We start from the raw sequence: 20,615 nt of genomic DNA, 5'->3' as shown, positions 1-20,615 counted from the left end.
GGGCCAACTGGCCCTGAAGGGGCTAGGACGCCCTGCGTTCAACAAGTCAGGGGCAAGGCTGCGCAGGAGGCGCAGTCCAAAGCTCCGAGGGCCCCAACCTAAACGATGCAGCTGCCCACTAAGTGCTGGGCAGCTGGAGAAAGCAAACGTGGGCACCACTGTGCCTGGGAAACAACTCTTGTCGCTCCCGTGGAGCCTCGGGGCTCAAAACAACAACAAAAGCCCCCTAGAGCCTCTGTGGCTCTGTAAACTAATGTGGGGCAAGGTGGGAGTGGCCCGCTGCCATCTGGGGCCACTCAAACGCTGAAGAAATGCCCCGGTAACGTTGGAGCGCTCTGGGCGCTCTGAGCAATCACTGCTTCGTTGGAGCCTCGTGGGCTCGAGTACACGTTGGGGCGGCCCGCTGCCTTCCGGGGCCGCCCGACACCTGCACTGCCCCGGTGCCTGCCGGTGGAGCCCTCTCGGGGCTCAAGAAACTACTGAACTGCCCCCTACAGCATTGGAGCCTCGCAGGCTCTCGCTCACACAGGCCCCCCCCTCAGCCCCACGGGGACTCTTACATCCACGGACGCCTCACCTGGCTTCCAGGATGCTCCCGCGGCCGCGTCGGGCTTCTGGGCAGCGGCCGGCACGGGACGGACACGGAGCCTGCACGGCTCCGTCGGCTCAGCTCTCGCGGTCTCCTCTCGCTCGCCGGAGCACGGGGTGGGCTCCCGTAGACTTCCGGCCTCCGGCCGAGGCCCCGCCCACGTCACCACGAACTCTGCCTGACTTCCTGTCGTCCGGAGCCGGGCTGCAGCGGTGACTTTTGGATCGCGGTAATGTGGGGTGGGCACCCGCTAGGGGGGCAAGAATCCAAACGCGGCAAAGTCCCTGGCGGGGTGGGCACCCGCTAGGGATATTAATTTTCAATAAAGCGGGGTGGGCACCCGCTAACACGCTCGGCAATGTCCCTGGCAGGGTGGGCACCTGCCAGTGGACTTCGGAATCGGCAAAGACAGGGCAAACGCCGGGTGGGCACCGGCTTCCAAAAATAAAGCGCTCCTAGCGCTATGAAGCCAATGAAAGCGCTCCCAGCGCTACCAGTCGAATAAAAGCGCTCCCAGGCGCTTAGGGCTGCAAAAAGCGCTCCCAGCGCTTTAAGAATGATAATAAAGTCCAGCAACAAATGGTCCTTCAAGAGCAGGGGGGCAAGGCTGGACCCAGAGCCAGCTCACTGGGCCTCCAGGCAGGGAGGTAGTCCAAGTGGCGGTCCTCTGGTCCAGCAGCAGCAGCAGCCCCCCTCAGGTAAGATCCTGGCAGAGAACAGTTTCTGTGGGGACACAGCCCCATTTTTATACAGGCAAACCCTTTGTTCTGGGTTCAGGGTGAGGGGGAAAACCAGTCGCAGCTGGTTGGGGAGCACCCTTGATGTGCTCAGCCCCTCATTCTATTCACTGGAAGGGCTAGGGTCGTCAGTCGCACCACAGGGGGCGGGGCCAGCATTGTGTGTGGAAAACCCTGTCCTATTCAGGACCCAGGTGTACTCCTCCCACCCATCTAGCTGCTGATCTCCCCATTCACCACTGGGTGACTCATCCTGACTCTGGGGAATCCCTAGCCCGTCACATGATATGACCAGCCAATCACGCGACAGACACACTGCACACAGAAGTGCCCACTTCTAGAAGTGGCACTTCCACACTAGGTACATGCACGCCGCACACATCATCGCGCAGCATTCACTCCCACGAGTCCGCACATACCAAACTCGGGCCTGCACACCCCACGCATCAGGAACTACTAGGGACACATACATTCCCCATGCATTCCTATGGGAGGGCAGGCCTATCTCACCACATGCACTCAGAGCGCGCACGCACTTTACCCTGGGACACAGGGAAAGTGCGCAGAGACCAAACAATTACCACACCAAGTCACCAATAAAAAGCCAAAAAGTCCAGGGGTGAACCTGCCAGAAGGGCCAAGTCCAACACAACCCCCTTCCAGCCAAAACGCAGGGCAGACCAATCACCACCGTGATGGACTTCCCTGCTTGGGGCGATAGAACACGGACGCGGGCCCGCAACTGCATGGACACCCTCCGGTTCTACGCCACGGTGAACCCATGGAATTCTTTTTAACACCACTGTCTGGACCAACTGGGCTACCCCACTGGTACTCCCAAGCTGTCCGCGGCCAAGACCAGGCCCTAGGCCACCCAGGTGCCACTGGTCTTTGCCTAACCACAGAGTGGGGGGTAGTAACCCCTGGCACATAGCGGCCATTCTCCACTCTTCCTCTCTGAAAGACAGGACTAGACTGCCACTGGTTCTCCAGCCTAGGGTCTACACCCTCAGGCGGACCAGGAGTCTCAGGGAAGGCTCTCCTCCCCCTACCTCTTCTCCTAGGGTTCCTCCTCCTCTGGCGAGGGGTACACCTAGAACGCCATTCCAACCCAGGGTTTAACCCCTCAGGTTGTACCGGGGGCAGAGGTGGGCTCTCCCACCCTCTGCACCCCCTTCCAGAACCCTGCTCTCTACCAACTGGGGCGGTACCTCTGGAAGAAGAACTGGTCGGGACGCTGATTACAGACGTCCCACCCTTCAGGTCAGGCTGATCCTGAACCTGGCCTCCCAACCTCCGGCCTAGAACCTTTGGTGGAATAATTGCCTGGCACTCCAGGACTTCTGGGGATTTCCACTCCATCCCCCTGAGGCTATCAAAGGACACATACGTCAAGCGACTGTCTGTCTGGCGCTGATCTCCCGTCCCCTGTCCACCTGACAGTGCGCGGAGATCCCCCAGAACAGAAGTGGTGCCACCCTGGTCACTACACGGGATCCTAGCCCAACTGGGTAGTCCCTGACCCACAGGCTCTTCCACTGGGAAACTCATCCCCCAATCACTCCTCACACTGGACTCCTGTACCCTCCCTACCGGAGCGGTACTGCCAGACTCTAGAACCACAGGAGCCCTGGTTACAGGTGCTCCAGGTCCTCTACTCACCAGGAGATCTCCCTCAAATGGGCTAACAGGACAGCCTAGGTCCCCAACTTGGTGTTCCCTCATGGAACCATCCAAGTCCTGAGGCAGGGTTTCGTACGTCAGGGGACCCTCGGTCACCCTCTCACTCCTGCTCCACTGAGCCAGGCAGTGAGCCCCTACACCCTCCTCGCTATCCTGGGACCTAGCTGGGCTACACTGAGCCTCTTCCACCACGCTGGGCTGGAAGATACCTGACCCACTACTTTTGGAGTCACTCCCTAATGACTCTAGAGAACCTCTAGCCCTTTCCCAGCGCTCTGCTTCCTCCGCCAGGTCAAATGGCTCAGACAATCCACACCCCAACAGGTGTTGGCGCAGCCCCGGCACACAACAACTGAGCAGGTGTTCTTTGAGAACCAGATTACACAGTATATCAAAATCACTTGCTGTGGAAATCCAATCAAACATTGCATCCTCACATCCATCCACAAACTCCTCCCAAGTCTGGTGAGACAGTTTCCTACTGCCCCTGAATTTCAACCGTAACTCCTCCTCCTGGGGAACAGGTACCAGACTGGGGGAGCTGGGACTGGGATTTCCTACACTGGAATCTACATCGCTACTACCACTGGACTCAACCCTCCCTGGGGAGCCCAGAAAATTAAAACTGCGCGCAGGGGATAGTCTACCCTCCAGAGCTACTTTGCCTCTGGTGGAGGCCCTCTCAGCCTCCTCTACCCTCTCCCGCGCCAAGACCCACTCAGTCTCTCGCTGCTGCTTCCTGGCCTCCAGCTGCGCCATAGCCTGAGCATGCTCTAACCTGAGCTTCTCTAACGCCAGCTGGTGCTCCCTTTCTTTCCTCCTATCTTCCCACTCCTCTGGGGACAGGGAAAGGGATGAGGCGCTGCCTCCTACGCTGGACCCAGCACGGGACGCCCTACCTATGGGGTCCTCACTCTCTACTGGCGTCCAGGTATTGTCATCCTCTACCTCCTCTTCTGACTCTTCCTCTGTACAGTACCTTTCTAACTCCTGCCTCTGGCGCCAAGCTAGCTCATAGGGATCACAAGCAGGCTCCATTCTGGCGGACGTTATGGTAACAATTATACAGGGAACCTAGGGGTCTGAGTTTCACACAGGAGCACAATTCACAAAAAGATTCAGCAAGCTCTCTAACCCAGAGAACTCACACTCACTTGCCTAGTGCCACACACCATTCATCCACACACACAACCCTCCCCTCGGACTGGTAAGGCAGTTTCTACCACCCCTGATTCCTCAACCTGACCACCACGTGACACAGGTACCAACTCTGGGCGCAGGGCGGGGGACAAATGTACAGGACACTATTACGCTGCCACCACTGGATCCCACCCTCTGGTGAATCCAGAAACACAATGCACTAAGGGGGATGACCTACCCTCCCGAGCTAGGGACACCTAACTCACAGTGCACAAAAACACATTTCCAAAGAAATGACAATTAAAAACAATTTTAAAACAATAATCCCTATACCATGTGATTTATCTAAATGCAGAGTTTTGTAGTGCGGCCAGTTGCTGCTGCGGTACAGCGCAAACGCAAGTCCAAATCCCACCGCTGATCACCAATGTTAGAAATGGGATTTCTGGTTGGCTAGGGCTTGCGCCAAAGCCAGACAGAAACCACCACTCTAGTCAGGGCTGGGGAGTTACACGCCAAAGATAACCCCTGCTCACCCCCTTGGTAGCTTGGCACGAGCAGTCAGGCTTACCTCTGAGGCGATGTGTAAAGCGTTTGCGCGCGCACCCAGCAACAACACCCAAGGCCCACCACAAAGGAAACTCCACACAAGGTATTCTATAAAAATAGCCTTTGTATTATACACAACACATTAGATAAAAACACACACTCTACAATGTGCCAACAGGCACGGGCAGAATTTACAAGGGATTATATATACAGGGGACAGGGCCACATGGACCACTGTCCGGAATTAGCACTTTTTAGAACATAGGAATAATACTGTAGTACAAAATAGCAAAGGTAGCACACCACCAGTAACTACTGGTCACCAGAAAGTACCACCTACGCAACCCTAACCACCTTAGGACAATATTGCGCAGGGAATCAGGACCTCACTAGCACCACCTGTACTAGGGAGAAAACAACCACCTAAGTATCACACTACTTGTAGGGGTCTAAGCACATAAACACATGATGCATAACATTCAGAGGTGTAAAGCAAAGCACCTGACGCAAAAACACATTCAGAGGTGCAGAACAGGTACAATGGCGCCAGAACTCACATTAGCCACTACCTGTGGCAGTCCCTGGGCCAACTGGCCCTGAAGGGGCTAGGACGCCCTGCGTTCAACAAGTCAGGGGCAAGGCTGCGCAGGAGGCGCAGTCCAAAGCTCCGAGGGCCCCAACCTAAACGATGCAGCTGCCCACTAAGTGCTGGGCAGCTGGAGAAAGCAAACGTGGGCACCACTGTGCCTGGGAAACAACTCTTGTCGCTCCCGTGGAGCCTCGGGGCTCAAAACAACAACAAAAGCCCCCTAGAGCCTCTGTGGCTCTGTAAACTAATGTGGGGCAAGGTGGGAGTGGCCCGCTGCCATCTGGGGCCACTCAAACGCTGAAGAAATGCCCCGGTAACGTTGGAGCGCTCTGGGCGCTCTGAGCAATCACTGCTTCGTTGGAGCCTCGTGGGCTCGAGTACACGTTGGGGCGGCCCGCTGCCTTCCGGGGCCGCCCGACACCTGCACTGCCCCGGTGCCTGCCGGTGGAGCCCTCTCGGGGCTCAAGAAACTACTGAACTGCCCCCTACAGCATTGGAGCCTCGCAGGCTCTCGCTCACACAGGCCCCCCCCTCAGCCCCACGGGGACTCTTACATCCACGGACGCCTCACCTGGCTTCCAGGATGCTCCCGCGGCCGCGTCGGGCTTCTGGGCAGCGGCCGGCACGGGACGGACACGGAGCCTGCACGGCTCCGTCGGCTCAGCTCTCGCGGTCTCCTCTCGCTCGCCGGAGCACGGGGTGGGCTCCCGTAGACTTCCGGCCTCCGGCCGCGGCCCCGCCCACGTCACCACGAACTCTGCCTGACTTCCTGTCGTCCGGAGCCGGGCTGCAGCGGTGACTTTTGGATCGCGGTAATGTGGGGTGGGCACCCGCTAGGGGGGCAAGAATCCAAACGCGGCAAAGTCCCTGGCGGGGTGGGCACCCGCTAGGGATATTAATTTTCAATAAAGCGGGGTGGGCACCCGCTAACACGCTCGGCAATGTCCCTGGCAGGGTGGGCACCTGCCAGTGGACGTCGGAATCGGCAAAGACAGGGCAAACGCCGGGTGGGCACCGGCTTCCAAAAATAAAGCGCTCCTAGCGCTATGAAGCCAATGAAAGCGCTCCCAGCGCTACCAGTCGAATAAAAGCGCTCCCAGGCGCTTAGGGCTGCAAAAAGCGCTCCCAGCGCTTTAAGAATGATAATAAAGTCCAGCAACAAATGGTCCTTCAAGAGCAGGGGGGCAAGGCTGGACCCAGAGCCAGCTCACTGGGCCTCCAGGCAGGGAGGTAGTCCAAGTGGCGGTCCTCTGGTCCAGCAGCAGCAGCAGCCCCCCTCAGGTAAGATCCTGGCAGAGAACAGTTTCTGTGGGGACACAGCCCCATTTTTATACAGGCAAACCCTTTGTTCTGGGTTCAGGGTGAGGGGGAAAACCAGTCGCAGCTGGTTGGGGAGCACCCTTGATGTGCTCAGCCCCTCATTCTATTCACTGGAAGGGCTAGGGTCGTCAGTCGCACCACAGGGGGCGGGGCCAGCATTGTGTGTGGAAAACCCTGTCCTATTCAGGACCCAGGTGTACTCCTCCCACCCATCTAGCTGCTGATCTCCCCATTCACCACTGGGTGACTCATCCTGACTCTGGGGAATCCCTAGCCCGTCACATGATATGACCAGCCAATCACGCGACAGACACACTGCACACAGAAGTGCCCACTTCTAGAAGTGGCACTTCCACACTAGGTACATGCACGCCGCACACATCATCGCGCAGCATTCACTCCCACGAGTCCGCACATACCAAACTCGGGCCTGCACACCCCACGCATCAGGAACTACTAGGGACACATACATTCCCCATGCATTCCTATGGGAGGGCAGGCCTATCTCACCACATGCACTCAGAGCGCGCACGCACTTTACCCTGGGACACAGGGAAAGTGCGCAGAGACCAAACAATTACCACACCAAGTCACCAATAAAAAGCCAAAAAGTCCAGGGGTGAACCTGCCAGAAGGGCCAAGTCCAACAGTGATCCTCGGCATCTCCTCATCAGTGGGATCCTCTGCATCTCCTCCTCAGTGTGATCCTCGTCATCTCCTGCTCAGTGTGCTCCACTCTCTGGGACCCTCGGCTGAGCGACTCTTCACAGCCTCCTCAGTGTGATCCTCTGCAACTCCTGCTCGGTGTGCGCCACTTTCTGGCCCCTCCCACGCGCGCCTCTAAACAGGCTCTTTAGTGTGATCCTCTGCATCTCCTCCACAGTGGGATCCTCGTCATCTCCTGCTCGGGGGTCCTCCACACTCTGGAACCTCAGCTGCGCGCCTCTCCACAGCCTCCTCAGTGTGGTCCTCTGCATCTCCTCATCAGTGTGATCCTCGGCATCTCCTGCTCAGTGTCCTCCACTCTCTGGACCCTCATCTGCGCGCCTCTCCACAGCCTTCTCAGTGTGATCCTCTGCATCTCCTGCTCAGTGTCCTCCTCTCTCTGGAACCTCAGCTGCGCGCCTCTCCACTGCCTCCTCAGTGTGGTCCTCTGCATCTCCTCCTCAGTGTGATCCTCTGCATCTCCTCCTCAGTGGGATCCTCTGCATCTCCTCCTCAGTGGGATCCTCGGCATCTCCTGCTCAGTGTCCTCCACTCTCTGGAACCTCAGCTGCGCGCCTCTCCACAACCTTCTCAGTGTGATCCTTGTCATCTCCTCAAGTGTTCTCCGCTCTCTGGCCCCTCCCCAGCGCGCCTCTCCACAGCCTTCTCAGTGTGATCCTCTGTATCTCCTCCACAGTGTGATCCTCTGCATCTCTTGCTCAGTGTGCTTCACTCTCTGGCCCTTCGGCTGAGCGACTCTTCAGTGTGATCCTCTGCATCTCCTCCACATTGTGATCCTCTGCATCTCCTGCTCAGTGTGCTCCACTCCCTGCTCCCCCCTCGTGGGCCTCTCCACAGCCTCCTCAGTGTGATCCTCTGCATCTCCTGCTCAGTGTGCTCCAGCCAAAGTCCCTCTCCGTGTGTTCTTCTCCCCTTCTTCCCACACATACCTCTGGCCCCTTACCTCTCCTCCTACTCTTCCTCTCTCAAACGGGTCTCTCCTCTCTCCTCATCTGAGGTTTGCCCTCTCCCACCCCCATCCTTTATCAAACCTTTGAGAGAGCAGGCAGTGCCACTTCCTCTCCTACTCCCTAGACCATTCCCCTGCATTCCACCCTGACCCCTGTCTGCTCCTTTCATCTCTCCTCTGTGGTCCTCCTCTGAGCCCCCTTCACGCTGCTCTCACCTTCCCCTTTCTCTCAGCCCTCCTTTCATCCATCCTCTGCGGTCCTCCCTTCTCTAATCTCTCCCCTTCCCCTCGCCGTTAGTCCTCCTTTTATCCTTCCTCTGCAGGCCTCCCCTGCGCCCCCTTCTTGCTGCTCTCCCCTTCCCTTCACCGTCAGTCCTCCTTTCATCCTTCCTCTGCAGTCCTCCCCTGAGCCCCTATCTCGCTGTACTCCCCTTCCTATCTACCTCAGCCCTCCATTCATCCCTCCTCTGCAGTCCTCCTTTGAGCCCCCTTGTTGCTGCTCTCCCCCTCCCCTCTCTTTCAGCTCTCCTTTCATCCCTCCTCTGTGGTCGTCTCTGCTCTCCCCTCGCTGTCAGTCCTCCTTTCATACCTCTTCTGCGGTCCTCCTTTCATCCCTCCTCTGCGGTCCTCCCTGCTCTCCCCTCACCATCAGTCCTCCTTTCATCCCTCCTCTGCAGTCCTCCCGGCGCCCCTTCCCCTCGCCATCAGCCCTCCTTTCATCCCTCCTCTGCAGTCCCCCGGGCGCCCCTTCCCCTCGCCATCAGTCCTCCTTTCATCCCTCTTCTACTGTCCTCCCTGCTCTCCCCTCACCGTCAGTCCTCCTTTCATCCCTCCTCTGCAGTCCTCCCGGCGCCCCTTCCCCTCGCCATCAGCCCTCCTTTCATCCCTCCTCTGCGGTCCTCCTTTCATCCCTCCTCTGTGGTCGTCTCTGCTCTCCCCTCGCTGTCAGTCCTCCTTTCATACCTCCTCTGCGGTCCTCCTTTCATCCCTCCTCTGCGGTCCTCTCTGCTCTCCCCTCACCGTCAGTCCTCCTTTCATCCCTCCTCTGCAGTCCTCCCGGCGCCCCTTCCCGTCGCCATCAATCCTCCTTTCATCCCTCCTCTGCAGTCCCCCGGCGCCCCTTCCCCTCGCCATCAGTCCTCCTTTCATCCCTCCTCTACTGTCCTCCCTGCTCTCCCCTCACCGTCAGTCCTCCTTTCATCCCTCCTCTGCAGTCCCCCGGGCGCCCCTTCCCCTCGCCATCAGTCCTCCTTTCATCCCTCTTCTACTGTCCTCCCTGCTCTCCCCTCACCGTCAGTCCTCCTTTCATCCCTCCTCTGCAGTCCTCCCGGCGCCCCTTCCCCTCGCCATCAGCCCTCCTTTCATCCCTCCTCTGCGGTCCTCCTTTCATCCCTCCTCTGTGGTCGTCTCTGCTCTCCCCTCGCTGTCAGTCCTCCTTTCATACCTCCTCTGCGGTCCTCCTTTCATCCCTCCTCTGCGGTCCTCTCTGCTCTCCCCTCACCGTCAGTCCTCCTTTCATCCCTCCTCTGCAGTCCTCCCGGCGCCCCTTCCCCTCGCCATCAATCCTCCTTTCATCCCTCCTCTGCAGTCCCCCGGCGCCCCTTCCCCTCGCCATCAGTCCTCCTTTCATCCCTCCTCTACTGTCCTCCCTGCTCTCCCCTCACCGTCAGTCCTCCTTTCATCCCTCCTCTGCAGTCCTCCCGGCGCCCCTTCCCCTCGCCATCAGCCCTCCTTTCATCCCTCCTCTGCGGTCCTCCTTTCATCCCTCCTCTGTGGTCGTCTCTGCTCTCCCCTCGCTGTCAGTCCTCCTTTCATACCTCCTCTGCGGTCCTCCTTTCATCCCTCCTCTGCGGTCCTCTCTGCTCTCCCCTCACCGTCAGTCCTCCTTTCATCCCTCCTCTGCAGTCCTCCCGGCGCCCCTTCCCCTCGCCATCAATCCTCCTTTCATCCCTCCTCTGCAGTCCCCCGGCGCCCCTTCCCCTCGCCATCAGTCCTCCTTTCATCCCTCCTCTACTGTCCTCCCTGCTCTCCCCTCACCGTCAGTCCTCCTTTCATCCCTCCTCTGCAGTCCTCCCGGCGCCCCTTCCCCTCGCCATCAGCCCTCCTTTCATCCCTCCTCTGCGGTCCTCCTTTCATCCCTCCTCTGTGGTCGTCTCTGCTCTCCCCTCGCTGTCAGTCCTCCTTTCATACCTCCTCTGCGGTCCTCCTTTCATCCCTCCTCTACTGTCCTCCCTGCTCTCCCCTCACCGTCAGTCCTTCTTTCATTCCATCTCTGTGGTCCTCCCCTGCACACCTTCTTGCTGCTGTCCCCTTCCCTTCTCCGTCAGCCCTCCTTTCATCCCTCCTTCGCTGCTCCCCCTTTCCCGATCAGCCCTCCTCTGCAGTACTCCCTTGCTCCCCCTTCTTGCTGTTCTCCCCTTTCTCTTTCCGTCATCCCTCCTTTCATCCCTCCTCTGTGGTACTCCCAGCTCTCACCTCCCTGTCAGTCCTCATTTCATCCCTCCTCCGCAGTCCTCTCCTGCTCCCCCTTCTCTCCCCTTTCCCTCACTGTTAGTCTTCCTTTCATCCCTCCTCATTTGTCCTCCCTGCTCTCCCTGTGCCGTCAACCCTCCTTTCATCCCTCCTCTGCGGTCCTCCTTTCATCCCTCCTCTGTGGACATCCCTGCTCTCCCCTTCCCCTCGCTGCGGTCCTCCTTACTCTCCCCTTCCCCTCGCCGTCAGCCCTCCTTTCATCCCTCCTCTGCGGTCCTCCCTGCTCTCCCTCACCGTCAGTCCTCCTTTCATCCCTCCTCTGCGGTACTCCTTTCATCCCTCCTCTGTGGACGTCTCCCCTTCCCCTCGCTACAGTCCTCCCTACTCCCCCCTTCCCCTCGCCGTCAGCCCTCCTTTCATCCCTCCTCTGCGGTCCTCCCTCCTCTCCCCTTCCCCTCGCCGTCAGGCCTCCTTTCATCCCTCCTCTGCGGTCCTCCCTACTCTCCCCTTCCCCTCGCCGTCAGCCCTCCTTTCATCCCTCCTCTGCGGTCCTCCCTGCTCTCCCCTTCTCCTCGCCGTCAGGCCTCCTTTCATCCCTCCTCTGTGGACGTCTCCCCTTCCCCTCGCTACAGTCCTCCCTACTCTCCCCTTCCCCTCGGCGTCAGCCCTCCTTTCATCCCTCCTCTGCGGTCCTCCCTACTCTCCCCATCCCCTCGCCGTCAGCCCTCCTTTCATCCCTCTTCTGTGGTTCTCCCCTGTGTCCCCATCTTGCTGATCTCCCCTTCCCTTCGCCGTCACTCCTTTCATCTATCCCTCCGGTCCTCTCCTGCGCCCCCTTCTCACTGCTCTCCCCTTCCCCTCCGTCCCTCCCCTGCGCCCCCTTCTTGTGCTCACTCAGGGGTGTAGCTTGGTCAGTTAGATGGGGGAAGGGGACAGGCAGGAGCGTGGGTTGTTGGGGCTACCAAAACTCAATATTTTGCCCAATAATCAACAATTTGAAGGACTTCAAAACAGAGAAGAGAGAGTGAGTGTGTGGGTGGGGCTTTTATGTAAAAATCCCACAGACACTTCCCCATACCAGACTGAAAGCACCTGTACCCAATATTTACTAGAGAATACATTTATTAGGGGGTGTAACAGGGATGCGACCCCCCCTCGCATACCAGGGATCACAGGGCGGACAGGGATGTGACCTCCCCCTCCGCATAGAGGGTTCACAAGGTGGACAGGGATGTGAACCCCTCTTCGCATACAGGGGATCACAGGGTGGACAGGAATGTGACCCCCTCTTTGCATACAAGGGATCACAGGGTGGACAGGGATGTGACCCCCCCTGCATACAGGGATCACAGGGTGGACAGGGTTGTGACCCCCCCCGCATACAGGGATCACAGGGGGGGACAGGGTTGTGATCCCCCCTTCGCATACAGGGATCACAGGGCGGACAGGCATGTGACCACCCCCCCGCATACAGGGTTGACAGATGGACAGGGATGTGACCCCCCTCTTCTAATACAAGGGATCACAGGGTGGACAGGGATGTGACCCCCTCTTTGCATACAAGGGATCACAGGGTGGACAGGGATGTGACCCCCCCTCTTTGCATACAAGGGATCACAGGGTGGACAGGGATGTGACCCCCTTCCCCCCGCATACCGGGATCACAGGGTGGACAGGGATGTAACCTCTTCCCCGCATACAGGGTTCACAGATGGGAAGGGATGTGACCCCCCTCTTTGCATACAAGGGATCACAGGGTGGACAGGGATGTGACCCCCTTCCCCCCGCATACCGGGATCACAGGGTGGACAGGGATGTAACCTCTTCCCCGCATACAGGGTTCACAGGTGGGAAGGGATGTGACCCCCCTCTTCGCATATAAGGGATCACGGGGTGGACAGGGATGTGACCTCTTCCCGCATACAGGGTTCACAGGGTGGACAGGGATGTGAACCCCTCTTCGCATACAAGGGATCACAGGGTGGACAGGAATGTGACCCCCTCTTTGCATACAAGGGATCACAGGGTGGACAGGCATGTGACCACCGCCCCGCATACAGGGTTGACAGATGGACAGGGATGTGACCCCCCTCTTCGAATACAAGGGATCACAGGGTGGACAGGGATGTGACCCCCTCTTCGCATACAAGGGATCACAGGGTGCACAGGGATGTGACCCCCCTCTTCGGATACAAGGGATCACAGGGTGGACAGGGATGTGACCCCGCATACAGGGATCACGGTGTGGACAGGGTTGTGATCCCCCTTTCACATACAGGGATCACAGGGTGGACAGGCATGTGACCACCCCCCGCATACAGGGTTGACAGATGGACAGGGATGTGACCCCCCTCTTCGAATACAAGGGATCACAGGGTGGACAGGGGTGTGACCCCCCTCTTCGCATACAAGGGATCAAAGGGTGCACAGGGATGTGACCCCCCTCTTCGCATACAAGGGATCACAGGGTGGACAGGGATGTGACCTCCTTCCCCCCGCATACCGGGATCACAGGGTGGACAGGGATGTAACCTCTTCCCCGCATACAGGGATCACAGGGTGGACAGGGATGTGACCCCACTCTTCGCATACAAGGGATCACAGGGTGGACCGGGATGTGACCCCCCCGCATACAGGGATCACAGGGTGGGCAGGGATGTGACCCTGTTGGAAAACAAGGCAGCATCTGTGAGGCCTGCACAAATAACGACTACATTTGTCCTTCACTGGGAACCAAACACCCAATTGTAGCGCCTGACTCTCAGAGGGTAGCGTTGCAGAGCAGTCTGAGGCTTACTCAAGGGAGGTGGTGTGGGCTAGTAATCGCCATTTGTAGGTGCACAAAAATAACACTCAATAATTGATTGTCCAGTCTGTACTTTGCTTTATAAAAGTAAGAGTACATTTATTAAACACACACACCACTCAATACTATGCACCAATTTACAAATATACATAAGTTGTTGGAATTACTTTGTGATATTGCATAACATCTCCACCCCTCCTGCAGGGGGGGTGGGGTCTAGTACCACCACTCCCATGTATGCACATCAACTTGCCCCCAATGCAGATAGTTGAACATAACCTGGAGCGAGGGCCCTGCGCACTGGCACCATCCCAGTGGCGACCCACCCCATTACCTCAACAAGCATTAAAAAGGGGTAAACCTGCCTTGGTGACACATGACCCTGACTGAGCATCTCCTACTGACCATAAAGTATGCACCTCTATATCTTAAGGGCTAGCAGTCTGGGGTCTTCACCTAAGCGCAGCAGCAAGAATCCATGTTTGCGCACACTTTAGAATGACAGTACTCATCACCTTGGTTGATCATTTGAATCCATTGCAATTACAGCCCCTAAAGGCATCACAGATGAAATCACAGGATTGCGCATATACAGCCAGACACCCTAGCAGGACTGTCTGGCAACATAACCCCACTTGGCTTATGACATCTCCTTACACAGGTGACTTACAGTCCCTTCAAAAGAAGTACTCCTGGCAACTACACCTCTCCTGCAGTGCGCCTCTTCACTTTAAAAGGAATCACAGGTAAAAGCATGGGATTACGTAAATACAGCCGGACCCTCTAGCAGGAGGATCCAGCAACATAACTCCATTTAGCTTAACATCACCTTACACAGGTACTGCACTTTACACATGTGACTTTCAGTCCACCTAAAAAGAAATAACCAATAGTAAATGCATTTCGGTGCAATTACACCACTTTACCTCCAGGGGATGCCCTTCTCCAGACATCCCCAACTCAGCCCTTCACTTCATGTTGCACTTCTCCACACACCCTCCGCTGTAGAACAAAAGTTCCAGCCTAGAATGTGTTTAAATGCTAGCTGAGCCCTTGAGGGGTAGTTTCCTTTAGGTCCCCGTGACACTGAGGGTGGGACTTTTCTTCATGCTGGGAGGGGAAGACTGCGCTTCTCCAGCAGCTCCCCCAGCACCTTTTCACAAGTGAGGGTGACCCCCCCTCCTCTGGGGGCCACAAAGCACCAAAACGGCAGATTTCCTCATGCTGGGGGGGGGGGGGAGACTGCGCTTCTCCAGCAGCTCCCCCAGCACATTTTCACAAGTGAGGGTGACCCCCCTCCTCTGGGGGTCACAAAGCACCAAAACGGCAGATTTCCAAATGCCTGGCGAGGCATTATGGGGCCCTTCATGCTCTTCTTTATCAGCCCCAGCCACTGGGAACACTCTCCTCCGCCCTCTGGGTCTCTGAGAGGGTAGATTCAGCAGGGTGCTGTCTTCACTGGCTCCCTGCGCCAGCCTTTCGCCTGGCTCTCCTCCTTGGCCTCTCTTCTCTCTGCGCAGAGGCCACTGCTCCTGCGCTCCGGTCCTGGGCTCTTCTTCTGGTGCTGTTAGGGTCCTGGGGGCAGTCAGGGGGTCTCTCCTTCCAACTGCCCCTTGCGCCAGGCTCCAGCACCTTCAGCCTCAGCAGACCACACCCCAGAAAGAGCTTCTCTTCCTGTGCAAGCACTTTTTAAAAGTTGAGTAGGGGGCTGGCAGGAAGTCTCTGTTGGTCCTATCAAACAGCGACACCTCACGTCCCTGCCCCTGCTCCCTCCTTCTTGTCCAGCCTCTGGGCTTGTTCAAAATGGCATCCTCCAGGGTTTCTGGCCACATGTCTCTGAAGCCTCTTCCCCCACGCTGCCTTCCCACCTTGGTGAAGCCTGGTGCCTGGCACCCAGTGACAGCTGCTAATGGATGAGCCTGTAGCCCCACCCATCTTCTCTTCGTGGAGAGGAGGCCCTCGCTTGTGGAAGAAAGGTTATCAATCCATCCAGCTGAGGTCAGCCCTCAGCCTGGGTCTGGTCCTGGCTGGCTCGGAGAAATATGACCAATCAATCAATCAATCATAGGCATTTATAAAGCGCACTACTCACCCGGAGGGTCTCAAGGCGCTGGGGGGGGGGGTCCGCTACTGCTCGAACAACCAGGTCTTGAGCTTCTTCCTGAAGGAGAGGTGGTCTTGGGTCAGGCGTAGTTCGGTGGGGAGGGCGTTCCAAGTCTTGGCGGCCAGGTGGGAGAAGGATCTACCTCCTGTTGTCGCTCTGTGGATGCGGGGGATGGCTGCGAGGGCGAGACTGGTCGAGCGGAGGTGGCGTTTGGGAGCGTAGAAGTTGAGGCGGCTGTTGAGGTAGGTCGGGCCTTGGTTGTGTAGGGCTTTGTGTGCGTGGGTGAGGAGCCGGAAGGTGATTCTTTTGTTGATCGGGAGCCAGTGCAGGTCTCTCAGGTGTCTGGAGATGTGAGTTCGTCTGGGGACGTCGAGGATGAGTCTCGCCGAGGCGTTCTGGATCCGCTGGAGTCTCTTCTGGAGCTTGGCGGTGGTACCGGCGTAGAGGGCGTTGCCGTAGTCCAGTCGACTGGTGACAAGGGCCTGGGTGACTGTTTTCCTGGTCTCGGTGGGGATCCACCGGAAGATCTTACGTAGCATGCGCAGGATGTTGAAACAGGACGAGGAGACGGCGTTGACTTGTCTGGTCATGGAGAGGGAGGAGTCCAGGATGAAGCCCAGGTTGCGTGCGTGGTCTGTCGGTTCTAACAGACCCCTTCTTCCCATACAAGGGATCACAGGGTGGACAGGAATGTGACCCCTCGTCCCATACAAGGGATCACAGGGTGGACAGGAATGTGACCCCCCCGCATACAGGGATCACAGGGTGGACAGGGATGTGACCCCCTCTTCGCATACAAGGGATCACAGGGTGGACAGGGATGTGACCCCCTCTTCCCATACAAGGGATCGCAGGGTGGACAGGAATGTGACCCCCTCTACGCATAAAAGGGATCACAGGGTGGACAAGGATGTGACCCCCCTCCGCATACAGGGATAACAGGGTGGACAGGGATGTGACCCCCTCTTCCCATACAAGGGATCACAGGGTGGACAGGAATGTGACCCCCTCTTCGCATACAAGGGATCAAAGGGTGGACAGGGATGTTATTCCCCCGCATACAGGGATCACATGGTGGACAGGAGTGTGACCCCCTCTTCCCATACAAGGGATCACAGGGTGGACAGGGATATGACCTCTTCCCTGCATACAGGGATCACAGGGTGGACCGGAATGTGACCCCCTCTTCGCATACAAGGGATCAAACGGTGGACAGGGATGTAAACTATCTTCGATGTAATTCTGAAAAATCAGAAATTATTTTTTTCGGTTGTTCACCGGGCGATGAATGGCGTGAATGGTGGCCATCTAATATGTCTCCTCCAACTGTTCTGGCCACTACGGTTAAGAACCTGGGGGTTAAACTGGACAGTAATCTTTCCATGAGTGCCCAGGTTCAATCAGTGGTGGGCGCTTGTTTTGGACTGCTTAGGATGATGCGAAACTTCTTACCGCTACTCTCTATGCCCCACAGGAAGATAGTCGTGCAAGCCTTGATACTTTCTCGGCTCGACTATGTGAATGTGCTTTACTTAGGCCTCCCTGAGTATCTGTTTAATCGTTTGCAGGTCGCCCAGAATGCTGCTGCCCGAGCAGTTTTCTTAGCTGATCGTCACACTCACACGACCCCTCTCCTTAGAACACTCCATTGGCTCCCAGTGCGTAAGAGGGTATCTTTTAAAGCACTGGTATTGGCCTTTAAGGCCTTTCATAACATTGGTGCTCCTTACTTAAGGGCTAGATGCCAGCAGTATGTACCTGCACGCAATCTACGGTCCGCATCCTCCTGTTTGCTATTTACCCCTAGGTTCTATCGTGCTCGGTTGGGAGGTCGATCTATTCAGGTACTGGTATCTGCAATCTGGAATAATTTACCTACTGAGTTGCGCTGGGAAAATGATCTTCTGCGCTTTCGTCATAAACTAAAAATGCTGCTGTTCTCATGATCGGTGTCCTAGGTGTCTGATTGTTGAGGGTTTTTTGTTGCGGGTTCCATATTAGCGCCGGGACACTCTTGGGAGTAGACGTGCGCTCTATAAATACCCAGTAACATTAACATTACCATTAACTCTTCCCTGCATACAGGGATCACAGGGTGGACAGGAATGTGACCCCCTCTTCGCATACAAGGGATCACAGGGTGGACAGGGATGTGACCACCCCCACCCCCACTCCCCCAGTATCTTTTAAAAAAGACACCCGATGGTGAGGTGTTCGAGGCTGCTGCCCATTTGCTCTTGGCTGTGGTTTGTGCAGGGCTCCCCTCTGCCAGCTGCTCTGATAAGTAGTTTTAAATTGCGCCATTAAAAGCACAGTGAGAAAGGGACATTGGGAAGTCTTCAGGAAATGTGTGTCAAATGGTCTTTTGAAAGCATGTCTGGACAATAAAATCGATGAAACCTAAAGAGAATATAAATGCAATTATACATGGGGTTATGTAGTCCCATTAAGGCACCCTTGGGGGAACCGACCTCAAAGTCTGCGATTCTAGGCATATTTTAATACCAAGCACTAAGAACACTTGGGTGGGTGGTAAAGGATCCGGGCCTTTTAGTAGCAGAGGTTTGCACGCCAGGACAGCTTTCCAGTGTCACTATGTGCACGTCAACATGCCCATGTGTGTGCTGGTGCTCCCGCGTCTGTGTCCTAGTGACTGTCTCCTTACATCAATGTTACCAGGCAAATACTAGTGGCCACATGTCAGTGTTCAAGTGTCAGTGGTGCCCCCCCGTGTCAGAATCCTAGTGTCAGTGGGGCCGATTCACAGAACTAAACTGAGACAAAATCCTAAGCGTACTACTTTTGGTATTCACAGAAGGCATTTAGTAGTAGTAAAGTCAGGACCACTAACTTTACTACTGCTACTTCCTGGTCGCTGCCTTGTTTGCCGCCTTGACTGGTGCCAGTTCCAACTGTAAGCAGAGGCTGTTTTACCGAAGTATCCGAAGCATAGGAGGCGACTAGATCCGCCTACCTCCCTGGAATCCGGTGAGATTTCGAGGTCTCTTTGGGGTTTTCAGCCCTCTCTCCTGTTTCCACTTCTTGACACAAATGTGCCTTTGCAAGCTTGATGGCCTCAGGCTGTATTGGCAAGTTGTGAGTGGATTTGTGAGAATCGTTTAGAGGCTGGATCTTGTGCTGATGTTCGGGGGAGCGATTCAATTGGGGTCTGCTTAACTCATCTTGCCCTAAACTTGTGCCCTTACCATCGCTTGTAGTTGTCCCTTGTGATAGTTGCACTTCATTCTGCTTATTATGATCAGTTGTTGCAGTTGTAGTGGTTGTGGCGGTACAGGTGAGGGTGCAAGTGGGCAAAAATGGGCAGGTGGAACGCTCCTCTACTTTCATTTCGGCTCCCCCCGCTTGTGGGTCAGTGGAGCTGCTTTTTTTGCATTCCAAAGTTTTGTCTGGTACTTGTGGGGAGACCTCAGGATGGACTGCTAGAGTTCCCTCTGTGGCTTGTACCATGACTGGTGTGGTGGATGGTTGAAAGGGGAGTGGAGGATCTTGAAGGCCCTGTATTGTGCCACTGGAGGAAAATATAGACGATGCTGGGTCCTTTAAGAATTGAAATTTTGAGGAAAGTTTTGGTTGGTAGAGGTGTGGTGGTACCTCCTGATCGCTGCAGTGCTAGGCCAGAGAGGCCACAGGGGGCCTCTGCTTCCTCGGAGGGTGTAACCAATTTTGTAGTTCTAGATTTTGTCTTACCCATTTGTTTGGCTTTATGCACAGGGACCAGAGGCTGGCCCCTTTTCCTACCGGACCTCATGATGGAAAATACTCCCAAGACCTCCGGTGCTCCCCTAGTTTCTTGCACCTCGCGTTGTGTTGCGGGTACTTTTCCAAAAACGCGCTTTGGCTATCAGGTTTCACTAATGCGTGCAGGGCGTGTCGGGCAAAGGTCAGAGAACAGCGGATAGAGAGCTGCGTACACTCTCACGCTCCCACACTCCACCCCCGCCTCAGTCCGATGTCGATGGCGGCGTTAGAATGAGGGGGCAGTGGGAGCTCGGCAAAGGTAAGTGGCGCGAGGCGGCTGGCAGAGGCAAGACAGAAACGGGGTGGAGGCAAGGGGGAGTGGTAAGGGAGAGACTGGGAGGCTGAACGGAGCAGGCAGGTGCAGGGCACTCTAACAAGCTGCAAGCCGCACTCAACCTAGTTGGGTCGCTTCTGCGGGTCTCGCAGGGCTTACACTCTGCGGCCGCGCCTAATGGTGGCCGCGCTCGCTGCACATCCGCTAAGCCCCAGGTGCTGAAAGGACGCTGCCCCCACCTGTTGTTGTCAGCCTGGTGTTGCCGCCCCCTATGCGCTCCGGATTGTCAGCAGGATCGCAGGATCACCCACCGTTCATCAGTCCGAACACCGGCACCGCCGGCGCTGGACCCGGTCCCGGACACCACTCGCTGTCGACTCGCCGACACACAAACATGCTCCAAACCAGCAACAGCCTCAGCGTACGAGCTCCTGCTCTCTCCCGTGCCCTTATGGGGCACGGAGAGGCTGCCTAGATCGCGCGCTCACCTCTCTTCCCTTCCAGGGCACAGATCAGCTGCCTAGCCCCACACGCACACCTCTCCTCCCTTCTGGGGCACAGGCAGGCAGGTTAGCCCCATGTGCACACCTCTCCTCTCTACCAGTGCCCAGACAGGCTGCCTGGCCCCATGTGCCCACCTCTCTTACCTTCTGGGGCACAGACAGGCTGGCTAGCCCCATGGGTACACCTCTCCTCTCTTCTGAAGCACAGACAGGCTGCCTAGCCCGCGCGCAGACCTCTCTTCTCTTACGGGGCACATACAGGCTGCCTAGACCGCGCGCTCACCTCTCTTCCCTTCCGTGGCACATACAGGTTGGGTAGCCCCATGCACACACCTCTGTTCCCTTTTGGGGCACATACAGGCTGGCTAGCCCCACGCACCCACCTCTCTTCCCTCCCAGTGGCACAGATAGGCTT

The 20,615-nt window shown here is 56.8% G+C and overlaps 1 protein-coding gene across 3 annotated transcripts in view; it reads left to right on the top strand.

Moving 5' to 3' along the window:
* The window catches only part of LOC146829706 (neuroligin-3), a 1,048,059-nt gene that overhangs the window by 672,615 nt on the left and 354,829 nt on the right, over positions 1 to 20,615 (top strand). The gene's annotated exons all lie outside the window — the stretch shown is intronic.

Source organism: Triturus cristatus, chromosome 5_2 (assembly GCF_964204655.1).
Source record: "Triturus cristatus chromosome 5_2, aTriCri1.1, whole genome shotgun sequence".
NCBI lineage: Eukaryota > Metazoa > Chordata > Amphibia > Caudata > Salamandridae > Triturus > Triturus cristatus.
The sequence above is the reverse complement of the archived record's forward strand: the minus strand, read 5'-3'. Positions and strand labels throughout refer to the sequence as shown.